We start from the raw sequence: 16,876 nt of genomic DNA, 5'->3' as shown, positions 1-16,876 counted from the left end.
TTATGTTTTCATCACTTTTTTGGGAGTGATTATCACATCCACAAGAAAACCTAAATCGGGCTAAGTAGAAGAATCTTTTTACCCATTCGCCAAGTATACAAGTTAGGTGGGTCGACAACATATTCCTGTCATGTGACGTACATGCCGTCACCAGTGTCGTATAGAATATATCGGATGTGTTTTCCTGTGGAGGAATCGGTTGACCTATGACCTTGCGATCAAATGTTTTCGGTTCCCATTGGAGAGGCACGTCCTTTCGTCTACTAATCGCACGGTTTTGCGATGCGGTCGCAAAACACAGACATTAAACTTATTACAGTGAACAGAGACGTCAATGAACGAACGGACAGATAATAACTATGCAAAAATAAAGAAAGTAAAATTTTCACTCGAGGCATAACTTGAACCAAGGACCTCTCGTTCTTCAGCTCCTCACGCTACCACGGGACCACAGCGCTCCTCAGGTCACGTCGTCCATGATGTTGCATATGTGGCCCATGGACTACTCAGTTTGTATATCTTGTATATTTTGCTTATTTTTTCACAGTCCCACACAACTTCTTCCTGTTTTCTCAATTGATCTGTGTTCAGTTTTTCAAGGCCTATCCACTGTGCCAACTTATAACTAAATCTGGGGGGGGGGGGGTGCGATGGGGAGGTTCCCTTGTGAGATCTAATCGAATACACATTCGCATTACAGTCTTGTTATCTCGACTCGCATGAGCAGCACTGTCGTGAAACGAAATGGCCGCCACCCTGCCGCTGTAAAAATATAAGAAGTGCCGGCAGGTATGTGCCCTGTGGGAATAGTACGATTTTCTCGCACGCAACCAATATTCAAACACGACTTCGAAATGAGTATATCGTCAGATAATATTTCCTTATAAGTAAAATAGAGATTTCGTTATTCCGAATATGGACATCCAAATGAAAATGAGGCAGACTACACAAGGTGCTAGGGATATAAGTGCAGATATTGCTATCACTGATACCTTAATATATACCAACTTCAGTTTTTTTTTCTCAGCATCAAGCGGTCTTCCCATTAGCTTGTCACGCAAATTACTACCTCATGTTTTCTGCACAGTCGTAACGGCTGTCAGTATAGACTACCCGTTTTGCGTCCACTCGTCCACACTCCAACACCTGACCTGGCGCTAAGGTAAAATGAACATTAATGGCTAGCTCTTACCTCATTGTGTTTGTAGATACTTGAAAATATACTACTGCTAATAGCTGTAATTATTGCTCTGCAAATGACGTAAATACTGATGTAATGCTCTTCAGTACGCTGTCCTCAGACACTAATAAAAATATTTGCGCTGATACCCCTAACACACTTTATAGCGAGCATGGTGCGGACGTTGGTAATGGATGTAGGGGAGTTTATAGAAATGGCTTCTATTGGGGATCAGAATGGAACAGCGAGAACGTTCACTGCTATGCCCTTTGTCTGTTAGACATACTCGACGTGGAATCTCGAGTGGTTGGTTCGGCTGGGTTGTTTGGGGGAGGAGACCAGACAGCGTGATCATCGGTCTCATCGGATTAGGGAAGGATTGGGAAGGATGTCGGCCGTGCCCTTTCAAAGGAACCGTCCTGGCATTTGCCTGGAGCGATTTAGAGAAATCACGGAAAACCTAAATCAGGAGGGCCGGAAGCGGGGTTGAACCGTCGTCCTCGCAAATGCGAGTCCAGTGTGCTAACCACTGCGCCCCTTGGCTCGGTATCTCGAGTGGTGTGTGCGTCCGATTCCACTGTGTTGACCGGAAAAGAGGAACAGCAAGGTACAGTGCGGCTTTGACTACGGAAGTAGTGACAGGAAGTGAAATTTTTGCCCGAATGACCGCTGAGTAAATAACGCATGCGTGTGTTTTTGTGAAATCAACGATTTCAGAAAGTGATGTGTCAGCGAAAAGCCGCAGTCGGGCCAGGACAGACTCATCTCGTCATTATCCGTATATCATTGCTGCTATGGTTACTACTGTCAGGAATGACTGATGGTGGACAGTTGAAGACATCCGCCTCATGTTGAACATCAGTCTCAGTACAGCTCACGCCAAAATTAGAGAGCATCTGATGCTCTGGAACATCTGATCGCAAAATTTAATGTTTTCAGGGTTTTTAGGCCGCGTCATTTTTCTTCAAACAACCGACGTTTCGACCCCTCTGCTGGGATCTTCTCCAGGATCTTCTGGTGTCTAATGTGGATTGAGCACTGTCAGAAACCAGTGTTGTCTCCTCATTTTAAAGGGGGCTTTTCCCGCGATTGTGCTGGAGAAGCGGTATTATTGAGTATAAATCGTGGGTTACCTCTGGTAAGCCACCGTCATTCAATAGTAAGAGAAGCTTTCCGGCACTAATGCCGAAGAAAGAGGTTATTGGCCTAACCTCCTGTGGCTACCTCTAGTGTGATAACGTCATTGGTTAGAAAGGGTTTCTTCCGCACTTATGCTGGAGGTTAGTCGTTGGTCTAAGGCCGTGAAAGCTTTCACACTTACATAATATTTGCGAAGTTGGTTCCCCATTGCCTGACGGAGGAGCAGACTTTGCGTAGAGTGTCGACACCACTGCAGAAACTAAAACGGTATGACGACGAAGAATATCGCTTTTTAACCTCTATTGTGACGGGAGATGAAACATGGTGTCTCCATTCTGAGCCCGGGGGAAAGCCTGAGAGCCGACAGTGTAAGCATGTGGATTCACCGCCATCGAAATGTCCAAAGCCGTGCACTTCACCTCCGGGAAAGTCTTGCACATCTTTTCATTTGACTGTAAGGGCCTGCTGCTCATTGACTGTTTGAAACACGACGCCACAATTAACGCACAATGGTACGTGGACATTATGCAGAAGCTGTAGCACGCCGTGAAGTCCAAATTCCAAGGAGTATTTACGGACGCCGCCTCTCCGTTGCAGGAGATTACCCATCTACATGCTGGCAAGTTAGTTTAGACTGCGTTGCATACGTTCCGCTGGGAAGCCCTTGTACATCCGATTCCACCCCATGCTATTCTCATATTTTCGGAGCCCCGAAGAAAGACTTTCTTGGCCGGTGTTAACAGTTATATCGATTAATTTATTTCCTGTCTGTTTGGTTTTCATTTGACTGTCCATTATTTTCTGTAGTTAGGCTGAAATGCTCAACTTTTAAATACCCGAGCTTGCAGTACACTTACCGCTAATTTAACGTTCGTTCCAGGTCGTCTTTAATGGCCAGCTGTTTGTTAATAGGTGACATGCTTCTAGGTCCACTACCAAAGGCACAGTAGGATATTATCAGGCTCTCCGTCTTTGTTAGATGCATTTTCTTGCATTTATCCACTTTCAGAGAGGCTCGTTTTTGTTAGAGTCTTTGCGCATTTCCTTACGACCTTACAGCTAGAATCCCTTCTGTTGGCAAATGCATTGTCCTCAATCTCTGCTCCTGCTCCACTGCGTAATGGTCTGTTTACATGTATGAGAAAGAGATTGCTCCAGTCACGTTTCACTCAAGCATTCCCTACGTTTCCCCGCTGCTGATGAGCGGTCGTTATCCGGGATAACGTAGTGTGATGGGCGAATAATAAGTTCTCCGTCATTTGCGCTACGGCATTCGCCGCCTTTTCTGCGACTGCAAGATGCGGCCTAAGCGTCAATGGCTCCGCTGAAACTGCCAAGTGATTCCGTTTACGGCGCCTGGGCTCGCAGCCAAGCAAAGAGTTCTGTGTCCGAATTTAACAGATGGCCGGCGATAAAAATCACTCGAGAGCTGAACCACGTCCAACAGCGGGCCGCGCCGCCTGCGCCAAACTGCGCCACGCCTTCTCATACGCGGCAGACGGGCAGAAACTCTGGCCGAGCCCTGACATAATGTAAAAGCGCCCAGGCCGGGCCGCGCCTGCGACCAAGGGGCGCTTCACGCTCAGCATATCTGCAAGTGTTCTGAGGATTACGACTCTGAAAACGGAGGATATTTTGTCCGTAATTGTAATCTCTAGAGACTAAAGTTGTTCATTTTCAGAGACATATTTGCATTCCTGGAGCCTCAATTTATTTCTGTCCAAATTGTTACCAAGAAATTACAAGTCTGTTTTAATCTTGCTGCTTTCTTCTTTCACAGTGCGTCGATTGCGAAGTTAAACTGAAGCCCCAAAGAAACTGGTATACGCATGCGTGTTCATATACAGAGATATGTCAACAGGCACAAACGCCTATATAAGACAACAAGTGTCAGGCGCAGTTGATAGATCGGTTACTGCTGCTACAGTGGCAGGTTATCAAGATTTAAGCGAGATTCCAAAAGCAGATATTAAATTGTAAGGCACATCCAGGAGCAGATATACACTCAGATCAGAATGTAGTAGTGATGAAGATTAGGCTGAAGTTTAAGAGATTAGTCACAAAGAATCAATACGCAAAGAAGTGGGATACAGAAGTACTAAGGGATGACGAGACACTCTTGAAGTTCTCTGCGGCTATAGATACAGCAATAACGAATAGCTCTGTATGTAGTACAGTTAAAGAGGAATGGACATCTCTAAAAAGATCAGTAACAAAAGTTGTAAACAAAAACACAGTTACAAAAAAGCAGGAATCAAGAAATACCATTCACTGAAGAATGTAATAAATAGGAAGTGCGGAGGATCTAAGTCGAAATGGCTGCATGGGAAATGTGAAGAAATCGAACTCCTCTGCCGGCCGCTGGTGGCCGAGCGGTTCTAGGCGCTTCAGTCTGGAACCGCGCGACCGCTACGGTCGCAGGTTCGAATCCTGCCTCGGGCATGGATGTGTGAGATGTCCTTAGGTTAGTTAGGTTTAAGTAGTTCTAAGTTCTAGGGGACTGATGACCTGAGATGTTAAGTCCTATAGTACTCAGAGCCATTTGAACCATTTTGAACTCCTCTCCTGTGCTAACCTTCTCATCTCACAGTAGTGCTTGCAACCTCCCATACAATGCTGTACTCCAAACGTACAATCTCAGAAATTTCTTTGTCAAATTAAGGCAGATATTAGATGTTAGTAGACTTCTCTTGCCCAGGAATGATTTCTTTGCCATGTCTAGCCTATTTATGATGTCTCCCTTGCTCCGTCCGTCATTGGTTGTTTTACTGCCTAGGTAGCGGAATTCCTTAAATTCATTTACTTCGTGGCCATCAATCCTAAGTTTCACGCTGTTCTCATTTCAACTACTTCTCACTACCTTTGTCTTTCTTCGATGTACTCAGCATATAGGAAAATCGAAACAACCTTCGATGAAAGTAAAAGCAAAGGTGATAACATTAGGAGTGCCACAGGATTTCTGCTGTTAAATGCAGAGCGGAGAGCAGACAGATTGAAAGAGTACATTGAAGGCCTCTATGATGTGGAAGATTTGTCTGATGTGATAGAAAAAGAAACAGAAGTCGATTTAGGAGAGATGGGGGATTCAGTGTTAGAATCAGAATTTAAGAGAGCTTTAGAAGACTTAAGACCAAATAAAGCAGAAGGGATAGAAAACATTCCATCAGAATTTTTAAAATCATTGGAGGAAGTGGCAAAAAACGACGATTCCCTTTGGTGTCTTGAATATCAGTCAGGTGACATACCATCTGACTTCCGGAAAAATATCATCCGACCAAATCCGATCACTGCAAGAACTGACAAGTGCGAGAATTGTCGCTCAATCAGCTTAAGAGCGCATGGACCCAAATTGCTGACGAGAAAAATATACAGAACGGTGGAAAAGAGAATTGAGGATATGTTACATGACGATCAGTTTGGCTTTACGCAATGTGAAGGCACCAGAGAGGTAATTCTGACGTTACGGTTGATAATGGAAGCAAGACTAAAGAAAATTCAAGATACGTTCATAGGATTTATCGACGAGGAAAAAGAGTTCGACAATGTCAAATTGTGGAAGATGTTCGAAACTCTGAGAAAAACAGGGGTAACCTGTAGGGAGAGGCGAGTAATATACAATATTTACAGTAGCCAACAGGGAATACTAATAGTGGGAGACCATGAACGAAGTGATAAGTCGATTAAAAAGGGTGTAAGACAGGAATATCGTATTTCGTCGCTACTGCTCAGTCTGTACATCGATAAAGCAACGACGGAAATAAAAGAAATATTTAGGAGTGGAATTAAAATTCAAGGTGAAAGGATATCAATAATACGTTTCGCAGATGACATTGCTATCCTGACTGAAAATGAAGAAGAATTATATGATCTGCTGTGCGGGATAAACAGTCTAATGGGTGATGAATATGGACTAAGAGTAGATCGAAGAAAAACGAAAGTAATGAGAAGTAGCAGAAATGAGAACAGGGAGAAACTAAGCATCAGGTTTTATGGTCACAAACTAGATGGAGTTAAAGAATTCTAATACCAAGCCAGCTGAATAAAACCTAGGCATCAGAATAACAATGTCCACTAGTATCAAACAAAGACCTCTATTTGAGGAAGAAATTTCTGAGAATGTACGTTTGGAGCACAGAATTGTATGGAAGTGAATCATGGACTGTGGCAAAACCGGAACGGAAGAGAATCGAAACATTTGAGATGTGGTGCTGCAGACGGATGTTGAAAATTAAGTGGACTGATATGGTAAGGAATGAGGAGATCCTGCGGAGAATCGGAGGGGAAAGGGGTACGTGGAAAACACTGGCAAAGAGAAAGAACAGGATGATAGAACATCTGTTAAAACATCAGGAAATGACTTCCATGGTACTAGAGGGAGCTGTAGGGGGAAAACCGGTAGATTGCAGAAGCTGTAGAGGAAGACAGAGATTGGAAAACATACAGAAAATAATTGAGGACACAGGTTGTAAGTGCTACTCTGCGATGAAGTGGGTAGCACAGTAGAGGAATTCGTGGCTTGCCGCATCAAATCAATCAGAGGAGTGATGACTCACAAAAAAGAAAAAAGAAAAGAAACAAGACAAAAAATGTATGCATAAAATGACTACTTAGGGCCCGGAAGGTAGAGACAGTAATTAAATGCAGCATTTGTTTCATAAGAAGATGTGAGCAATAACTGGAATTTGTACATTATCTTGATCCACATGTAGTATAGGTGGTTATGTTAAAATTTCGTAGCATGTAGGTGAGAAGTACGCTTGCCTTCAACTGAAAGAAGCTGTTCAGTTACGCGCAGACTGTAGGTATTTCATTCGACTTCACACAGTTAAAGAAAAGTAGACAGCTTTGATACTGATATGAATTCGTTTATATATGTATGTACCTCTGTATATAGTGAGTGAAATTCGCAGGTAGCTATGGAAATGGTAGAAATAACTCTTTTTCAGAAACTAGTTACGCCGTTGGCAATTAAACCCATCTACTGCTACCGAGTCATGGGAAGCACAGAATTTAGCTTAGAGTTGAAAAGCCGTAATCGACGACAGACGTACATAATATCCAAATGAATGATAAAATGAGAATCAATTTTGCTGTCAAGACCGCCAGTATGGGTCTAATGCACTGCCAAGAGCATGCGAATGTAAACATTAGCTATGCAGCCAGGCACAAATATGTAAGTGGTTACGTTTTGCTCAAAATCTAGTAGTGAAGCATTTCTTAGTGATTTTTATTATGCTAATGATGCAGGCTTATGGTGCTAGTTTTAAGACCTGACTATGAGCTGTTCATCGTAGCATCTAGTTGATCTTAAAGTTTGACAAAATTTATCCTGGTGTGTCTTTGGAAGATGCTTCTCTTTTGATTCGCGTACGTGATGTATGATTTATTTACCACTTTTCTGCTGTGATCGTTTTAATTCGTTCGTAGGCGTCCTAGTTTTCTGAAGATGTAGGTGTAGATCGATGTTGTCCTTAAGACTAAAAACACAGTTTTATGGTTTGGGAAACAATTCGTATGTAAACCATCAGTCCACCGAACCAAGTAACCCGGAACACGACCAAATAAAAAGAGAATATTAAAATAATTTATTTATAGATGCGGAGTATGGAATGTTAGATCTGTTAATCGTGCAGGTGTGATACCAAATTTAAAAAGGGAATTAGACTGGTTGAGGTTATATATGGCGGGAATTAGTGAAGTTCGATGGCAGAATGAACATGATTTCTGGTCAGGTGAATACAGGGTTATAAATACAGAGTGAAACTGGGGTAATGCAGAAGTGGGCTTAACGATGAATAATAAATGGGAATGCGGGAAAGCTAGTGTAAAGGGCACTGTGGACACATTAGCATTTCCGAAATAGAAACGATGACCAAATGTACCAAAGTAGGACAAATTTATATACAAACTGCCACCGCAGATGAGGAAGAGATTGAAGAAATGTATGCTGAAATAAAAGAAATTATTCAGGTAGTCAAGGGAGAGTAAAATTTAAGTATGACTGGGGGCTGGAATTCGATAGTACGGAAATGAATAGAAGGAAAAGGGGAAAAGGAATGAAAGATGAATCTACCTGGTAGAATTTTGCACAGAACATAATTTAATCATAGTAACAATTGGTTTAAGAATCATGAAAGGGCTCTGTGTACGTGGAAGAGACCTTGAGGCACCGAAGCGTTTCAGATTGATTATATAATGGTAAGACAGAGATTTCGGAACCACATATTAAGTGGTAAGACATTTCCTGTGTTAGACGTGGACTCTGACCACAATTTATTGGTTATGGTTGAAGACTGAAACTCAAGAAATTTCAAGAACGTTGGAAATTGTAGGGCCTGGATAAGTTGAAAGAACCGACCTCTGGGAAGATCTATTTTGATTCCGGAGAAACGTGGGAATACGCGTAGCGATGCTGACCCTACATCTTAGAAGATGGCTTAAGGAAAGAGATATCTTCGTGCATAGCATTTATAGACTTACAGAATGCCTTTGACAGCATTGATCGGAATACTCTTTTAGAAATTCTGAAGACAGCAGGGGTAAAACACAGGGAGTGAAAGGCTATTTACAACTTGTACAGAAACCAGACGGCAAGTATAGGACGCTAGGTGTATCAAAGGGACTGAGAGATGTAGCCTGTCCCCAATGTTATTCAAGCTGTAAATTAAGAAAGCAGAAAATGAACGCAAAAAATTTTGGTGTAGTAGTTGAAGGGAGAAAGAAACAAGCTTAGAGATTTGCTGATGACCTTGTAATTCTGCCAGATACAACAAGGAACTTGGAAGAGCAACTGAGTGGAATGGACAATGTCTTGATCGAAGGATATATGATAGACATGAACGAAAGCAAAATAAGGATTATGGAATGTAGTCGAATTAAATCAGGTATTCTGAGAGAATTAGATTAGGAAAGGAGACACTAAAAGCAGTGGGTGAGTTTAACTATTTGGGCAGTAAAACATCTGATGATGGCTGAAGTCGAGAGGATATAATATACAGACTTTCAATGCCAAGAAAAAGTATTTCAGAAGAAGAGAAAAGTGTTAATATCGCATATAGAATTAGCAGAATATACTTTTTTGGAGTGTTGCCACTTATGGAAGTGAAACGTGAACGAGAAACAGTTTAGACACGAAGAGAATAGAAGCTTTCGGAATGTGGTGCTGCAGAGAATGCTGGAGATCAGATGGGGAGATCACGTAACTAAAGAGGAGGTACTGAACAGAAGTGGGGAGGCAACAAATTTGTGGAACAACTTGCCTAGAAGAAGGGGGACATCAACGGATCACCAATTTAATATGGGCCGGGGGGGGGGGCTGTGTGTTTTTGTGTGTGTGTGTGTGTGTGTGTGTGTGTGTGTGTGTGGTGAGGGGGGGGGAGGTTAAATATCGCAGAGGAAGACCAAGAGATCAAGGGTTGCATACAGTGAGCAGATTCGGAAGGATATTGTTGTGTACATAGTTCCGCGTAGTCAGCGCGTACACAACTTTCCCAATAGAGCGCGCCCCGCTTAGCACAACAGCGCAGGCGCAGCGCTCGTCCGTCTCCGCACTACGATATGGCGCTGTCTTAGAGACGCACAAATTCTGCTTCCGCCGATCCGCGTATTAATATGTAACGCAGCCAATGAGATTGCTGCTAACGTAGAACCTTTTCTCCTCGTGGACACACTCGCGCAGTGATACCTGAACGCACGAGGTATTATAACGAGTGTACAGACCTCCGATTAGTCAGTCTGCATTAGTCTGTACCAGTCAGCATTAGTCTGTACCAGTCTGCATTAGTCTGCATTAGTCTGTAGTCAAGTTTCAGTCTGCACCTAATAAGATTATCATATTCCTGTATATAGCCATGAAGAAAAATGTATAGATACTTTTGTCAAGTATAAGAGATATGTGAGAATAAGATTAACGTACCAAGACCAAAACGAACTTCAGATTGTCAATTGTAAATAGCATCCAGAACCAAGTTAAGTTATTTTCATGCTTATTACTATGTTAATAAATGTGTGTGAAAATTAATTAAGTTCTGTTTAAAGTTAGTCACCGTCGATCTGCTACTCTAAGCGTGCAAGTGGCATTTCTATCGTCTGACCTAACGGCAGGAGATAAACACGCCACGATAAGACCGCGAGACATATTGCTGACACTCGCCTACTTCGTTAGAGCGACCAGTCAAATAATCTGATGGAGTGTGTACCGAAGGTCTTACAGTGCGCATACCACTTTGGCGACGAGGTACTAAGGAAACAGATGATTTCAGCACAATTACGGATGACCACGTGTGAGCCTGAAATAAAATAAATTACAGTGGACTTCGGGAAGCTACATACTTGCTGTTAACCCGCTCTCTTGCAGCTAAAATATCATTATTGCAGTAATCTAGTCGCACTTGGAATTTTCAGATAACCATGGACCTAACGGCGCAGATAGTAAATCTCATGGAACAAATACAACAGACGCAACTGGCGTTGCTTACAAGAGTGGAACGTTTGGAGTCGCAGCCTGCCGTAGCGTCTCCGCTACAAATTAAACTTCCGCCATCACCTTTCGCAGTTTACAACACCAAGGAAGAAGCGTGGCCGGACTATGCACCACGCCTGGACCAGCACTTCCTCACACACCAGATATCAGGTGATGTAGAAAAAAGATCTTATTTTTTGGCAAATTGCGGCGCAGCTATCTACAACCTTCTCTTAAAACTGAGTCCGACTTGTGAACCGACAAATTTATCATTCCAAGCTATTAAAGACTTGCTCGAAAAATACTTCGACAAGCAAACGCATGTCACTGCTGCAAGGCATAAATTTTACTTATGCAAGAAAAAGGCACAGCAGACACACACGGAATGGATTACACATTTGCAAGGATTAACTAGGTACTGCAAATTTATTTGTGAAAACGAAAAGTGTAAAAAGTCCTATGCAGATTCTTTAATACGTGATATGCTCATAATGCATTCACCAGACGAGAAATTAAGGAAAGAGCTCCTTAGTTTAATCAATGCGTCCTTGCAAGATTGTTTACCAATCATTCGAGCACACGAACAAAGCCAAGCTTCTGTGAGTGTGGCACAAGACGACGGCTGTGACGTGTTCGCGACATAGGCACGCGAAATGGGGCAACGCGACCCGCGTAGCCAAGGCCGTAAACAGGACAGCAAGGCTAGGCTCACGCGATCTAAGAACGGATCACACACCCAAACTAAAAGACTAAAGTGGAAATCATGTCGTAAATGTGAAATCAATCATCACAGAGACAATTGTAACTATCGTAACGCACATTGTGGCTTTTGCAAACGAAAAGGGCACAAAACAGAAGTGTGTAATAAGAAAAGTGTACAGTCTAGAAGTAAGTTTAGCAATAAGAAAGTGCTTAATTTTAAGAAGTATACCTCCAATGCGTGTGACGATATGAATAGGCAAGACTATAGTCAGGTTTCAAAAATTAAACAAAGTTAATGCTATTGTACAAAACAGAAACAAATCTTTGTATGTCACATTACTGGTGAACAAAATACCTATCAAGTTCCAGATTGACACAGGGTCGTCGATTTCTATCATAAATCTGCACACGCATAAACGACTAGGTTCTCCTAAATTGCAGCATTTCGACAGCTCACTGTACAGCTACAGTAAGTGCACTGACGACGGAAGTAACTTAGAAACAGTTTACCAGGACAGCTACTTTAGCAGTAGTTAACACCCATAAGGTATCAAACTTGCTGGTCTGGATCTCTTCAACGAATTAGGCTTCACAATCCATGAAGCGAAACAGGTCACACACAAAGTTCCGAAAGGAAAACTACAAACAGTGTTGCAGAAGTACGAAGATATTTTTTTCCTCCGCGACAGGCACTGTAACTGATTACCAGGCACACATTACGCTGACACCGAATGCAATGCCGAAATTTTGCAGCCCGCATCTCGTGGTCGTGCGGTAGCGTTCTCGCTTCCCACGCCCGGGTTCCCGGGTTCGATTCCCGGCGGGGTCAGGGATTTTCTCTGCCTCGTGATGGCTGGGTGTTGTGTGCTGTCCTTAGGTTAGTTAGGTTTAAGTAGTTCTAAGTTCTAGGGGACTTATGACCACAGCAGTTGCGTCCCATAGTGCTCAGAGCCATTTGAGCCATTTTTGAAATTTTGCAAAGCTAGAACTGTCCCTTACGCAGTGAAAGAACGCGTAAAACAAGAACTTGACCCTATTTGGTCGAAAGTCGACATGTTGAGAAACGTGGCTGTTGTACTTAAGGTTTATAATTTATATAAAAAACAGCTACCAGCCACATGTATGGTTGAAATAGGTTTATTATCTTCAGACCACGACCGGTTTCGGATTTTTTTCTTTACAAATCCATCTTCAGATGGCAGTTACAAGCATTCTTAGTTGGACCTAGTCTTGTTTTTGTTATTCGTTTGCTGCACTGGGAGAGAAAAGAAATATTTTTCTTGTCATATCGGTAGTGGTATTTTTATGAAAGATTTACTTCTTTTATAAAATCTAATTGCTCATGAGATGGTGTTATAAACATTAGTAAACTTGAGGTTAGTGTACTTACGAGCTGTGTAGTTCTGCCTGACGAAATATTCGTGCGTTTATGTTTTCGAACGCAAGCTTAATACACTTTTCAATATGCACTATGTGAGTGCTATTCCAGTCAATGGACGTCACTTTGAACCTCATCATCTTAATTAAACACGCATAACACACGAATAACGTTGACAAAACGTGACCCAGCTTCATATTACAAACGAGAATAATATTTGCAAAGAGCTTACAGTCATAACGATGTTAACTTACAGATGCTGTATAGTCGATATGGGTACAGTAAAATATCTCTTTGCTATTGCTGGATTATTAGCTGATATTTAAATTAACCATCTTGAGCAAAAGTTCTTCTCATCCAATAGCCAAATGAACAGTAAAATAATTTACTACAAGAGATACGTAGATGACACTCAATTACTTTTTGATGGTGACAGCAGCGAAATTGATGCCTTAGCTGAAGATCTGAGCAAATTACACAACAACATCAAATTCACAGTGGAGCATGAAATAAATAATAGCATCAATTTTCTGGATCTCAAAATATCAAACATAAATAACAAACACCATTTTGGTATCTTTCGAAAACCAACAACCACAGGTGTTACCATCAGTAACACATCCTGCCACCCGAACCAACATAAGACGGCTAATTTCCGGTCAATGCTACATCGTATGCATAAAGTTCCCCTCACCCCCACTGAACAGCACAAAGAAATCAGCATAATCAAATCAATTGCCCAAAATAATGGCTATGATGCTTCAATCATAGACACACTCTCTCAAAAAACAAAAGAAAAAATTGCTAGCAATAAGTCTTTGAAACAAGCAACAGCCACAATAACTATGAAAGGCAAAAAATCAGTAAAATATGTAGCCCTACCATATATAGGCCCACTTTCATAGAAAATTTCCAATTAATTCAAGAAAAAGAAAGTCAAAATCAGTTTCTCTACCAATAATAAACTCCAACAAAGTCATACACTCACTCCCACACAATAGCATACCCCATAAAAGATCCGGAATTTATAAACTCAAGTGTAACAACTGTCCTAAATTCTACATTGGCCAAACAGGTAGAGCTTTTGAAACAGGATTCAAGGAACACCTTGATGCCCTATGTCTGAAAAACCTAAGCAAATCTGCTTTTGCCACCCATCTTGCAGAGAAAAATCATACAGTTGAGAATATAGAAAACAACCTGCAGATATTACACCTCAAAGACAAAGGTTTCACATTGAATCTCCTAGAGGAGATTGAGATTCATACACATAAAAACAGGTTCCCTGATCTCATTTTGAATGAACAGACAGAGTCAGTTAACACCCCCTTCCTACATAACTTTGAAGAAGCTTTCACTTTTTTAAAATAACTTAAGCCTAATATTCCATCAAAAACATTCAGTATACAGGCCCCAAAAACTGCTTATATGTCATTGAAAAATTGCATAATGAAAACATGTGCATTGCTTATTATGTCATATATTAGAATTTATTTCCCACTATTGTAACAACTAATTAGTAACACACAGTAATTCTGTACTACATATAATGTTTGTAATCTTATTTGTATGTAAATTTATTTATTCCGTTATAGATTAATTTCATACAACAGCAAAGAGATATTTTACTGTACCCATATCGACTATACAGCATCTGTAAGTTAACATCGTTATGACTGTAAGCTCTTTCCAAATATTATTCTCGTTTGTAATATGAAGCTGGGCCACGTTTTGTCAACGTTATTCGTGTGTGATGCGTGTGTAATTAAGATGATGAGGTTGAAAGTGACGTCCATTGACTGGAATAGCACTCACTTAGTGCATATTGAAAAGTGTATTAAGTTTGCGTTCGAAAACATAAACGCACGAATATTTCGTCAGGCAGAACTACACAGCTCGTAAGTACACTAACCTCAAGTTTACTAATGTTTATAAAACCATCTCATGAGCAATTAGATTTTATAAAAGAAGTAAATCTTTCATAAAAATACCACTACCGATATGACAAGAAAAATATTTCTTTTCTCTCCCAGTGCAGCAAACGAATAACAAAAACAAGACTAGGTCCAACTAAGAATGCTTGTAACTGCCATCTGAAGATGGATTTGTAAAGAAAAAAAAATCCGAAACCGGTCGTGGTCTGAAGATAATAAACCTATTTCAACCATACATGTGGCTGGTAGCTGTTTTTTATATAAATTATAAACCTTAAGAACTTGACCGTTTAGAAGGCAATGGTATTATCGAACCAGTCACATGTAGCGCCTGGGCAACACCAATCGTTGTCATAGAAAAGCCAAATGGATCATTATGTACCTGTGGAAATTTCAAGAATACTGTTAATTCGCAGTGCTTTATAGATACATACCCGATCCCGAAACCGGAAGAACTAATGTATAAATTAGCAGGGGGTGTGTATTTCGCCAAACTGGATTTAAAGGAAGCATACCTGCAGATCCCTTTAGACAAAGATACACAAAATTTTATGGTCATAAATACTCCATTTGGATTGTACAGATACAAGCGCTTACCATTTGGTATCGCTAGCCCACCAGTCATCTTTCAACGTTACTTGGAACAATTAACTAGAAACTGTCCTAACGCAGTTAAATATCTCGATGACATAATCGTCTCGGGAAAAACTCCACAGGATTTACTAGATAACCTGGAAGAACTGTTCAAGGTTCTCAGAAAGGCCAATCTCAGGTGCAACAAGGACAAATTTATATTTTTTGTCAAGAAAATTCAGTATTTAGGACATATATTGTCAAATAACGGAATCAGTCCGACACCACAGCATATAGCATGAATACAGAAATTGGTAGCTCCGAAAGACTTAAAGCAACTAAGAGCTTTATTAGGCCAAGTTAATTATTAGCAGAAATTCATATCGAAAGCAGCTGAAATTTCCGAACCGTTGCACAGATTGCTTCGCAAAGGAGTCGTGTGGAATTGGTCCAAAGAATGCCAGCGCGCATTCGACAAACTGAAACAAAGTTTAGTAGACGCAAAATGTCTTACGACATATGACCCGCAAAAGATGATCACTATTGCGACGGACTCGTCAGATTACGGGATCGGTGCAGTCATGTCCCATAAACATGAAGGAATTGAACGACCGGTTGCATACGCGTCGAAAACATTAAACTCAAGTCAACGTAACTATAGCCAAGTAGAAAAAGAAGCACTCGCAATTATCTTTGCAGTGAAGAAGTTTCATGACTACACATACGGAAGAAAATTTCTTCTGCTCACAGGCCATAAGCCATTGGTGACAATATTCGGACCACATAATAGTCTATCCACTAAGACAGCACAGCGTTTACGACGTTGGGCATTGCTACTCTCTAATTACAACTACGAGATCTTATATAGATCGACGGCAAAAGATGCCAACGCCGATGTACTTTCACGTCAACCGGCGGGTCAAGATGAACATTTTGACAAATCAGAGGACGCGTGTTTTCAGATAGACGTAACCAGTGAACACGTCGTGGAAAATTTCCCCGTCAGTGCCACCTTAATAGTTAAGTTAGTGCCCAAAAATCCAGTGTTATCAAAGATAAAGCAGTATATTCTTACGGAATGGCCAACCGATAAGAACATGTTAGCTCAGCCAGAAGTGAAATCTTATTCGAACATGAGATATGCTCTCACAGTGCACAAAGGCGTCATATTAGTTCACAGTGAAACGGGAAAAACGAGAGTAGTTATACCCAAAGATCTCAGGACTAAAGTGCTAACAGTGTTACACCAACGTCATTGGGGCACAGTACGCACGAAACGCATGGCCAGAGAACATTGCTACTGGAAGAACATTGATAAAGATATTGAAACAATGCTTTCTAACTGTAAATTATGTCAGCCGCACCAATGAGCTCCGCCAAGACAATATTTTACGTGGCCACAGGCAACAGAACTTTGGTCAAGATTGCATATTGACTATGCAGGTCCTTTTCTTGGAACTTCTTGGTTAATTGTCACTGATGCATTTTCAAAATTCCCTTTTATACTA

Source organism: Schistocerca americana, chromosome 2 (genome assembly GCF_021461395.2).
Source record: "Schistocerca americana isolate TAMUIC-IGC-003095 chromosome 2, iqSchAmer2.1, whole genome shotgun sequence".
Taxonomy (NCBI): domain Eukaryota; kingdom Metazoa; phylum Arthropoda; class Insecta; order Orthoptera; family Acrididae; genus Schistocerca; species Schistocerca americana.
This window is presented reverse-complemented; position numbering follows the sequence as displayed.